This window comes from Tamandua tetradactyla, chromosome 2 (assembly GCF_023851605.1).
Source record: "Tamandua tetradactyla isolate mTamTet1 chromosome 2, mTamTet1.pri, whole genome shotgun sequence".
NCBI lineage: Eukaryota > Metazoa > Chordata > Mammalia > Pilosa > Myrmecophagidae > Tamandua > Tamandua tetradactyla.
Window position 1 is genome coordinate 75,752,402 of NC_135328.1, and position 1,119 is coordinate 75,753,520.

General features: G+C 55.4%; 1 pseudogene; it reads left to right on the forward strand.

Annotated features, from left to right (window-relative positions):
* The first annotated feature begins 291 nt into the window (after positions 1–291).
* On the forward strand, positions 292–917 carry LOC143660844 (SREBP regulating gene protein pseudogene; annotated as a pseudogene).
* Positions 918–1,119: the final 202 nt, after the last annotated feature.

Sequence of the window (1,119 nt, forward strand, 5' to 3'; positions counted from 1 at the left end):
TCCATGCACTTCCCACCCACCCGCCAAAAAGCAAAACTAACAAAAATTCAACAAATGGTGTTGCAATAACGGGATACTCACTTGGAAAAATAAAGAAATGTGACCCCGCCATACAGAATATAAAAAAGGGGGGGGGGGCTTACTCTTAGTTCATACTTGTTCCAGAAGAGATCAAAGGAGGGCTACTTGGGGACCAGGAGGCAATAAGACCTGAGCAGCCATCTCAAGGGACCGCGGGTATCCGGGCAGGTTGGCGCTGATGGGGTCGAAGCTGCAGGGCGCGAGGGGACGGTGGCTCCCAGGCCCTGGGCCTGCCTGGCTCCGCACCCTTGCGCCCACATTTGAGCTGAGGTGGCGAAACTGGTGGCCATGGTCTGGTGCCAGCCTCTGAGGAAGAGGTGGGTGCTCGTCGACATCCCCATCAGCACCTTCAAGCAGGAGGAGAGGGCAGTGAGAGATCGGAATCTCCTCCAGGGTCAAGACGATGATAAGCCCATTCCCTAGAAAGTGCTGTTTAACCGGGGCGACAACGGGCCACCAGGCAATCCACTCAAGAGAAGCCCTCATCACGGGTGAAGCAGGATACGTCTGTGAAAGGAAGGATTTTGCTGGTGAATGGCTGCTGTTACGTCAACACAAAGCAATACTGCTGCGATGGCTGCTTGGCCAAGGGCTGCTGCAGCGCCTGAGGGTACGGAGTCCCCTGCCGCCTGCGGCCCAAAAAGCAAGTTCTCCTGGAGCGCTTCCCCAGCCGGGCAGCGGGGCATCCAGAGCCTCTTCGTGGCAGTGGAAGATCACTTTGATCGTTTGGCTAAATGCAGGACCTCGTCCCAGAGCATGCCGCCTGAGAACACTTACAGGAATCCCATAGCAAAGTACTGCTACCCCAGGAGCCCTCTGAGCTCTTCCCTGCGTGATGGACACAGAAAACTGAAAGCGTGGGGAGGAGAGACCCTGCTGAAGAACTGCCAACCCGAAGCCAGACTTCAGCATTCAAACCTAGGGCGTTGGTCAGAGGACCAAGGCATTGTGGGGAACTACTTGGCGTGTTGTACTCTATTATACAACGCTCTCACCTTGGTATTCTCTCACCACCTGAACCTTACCAGATGGAGCTGT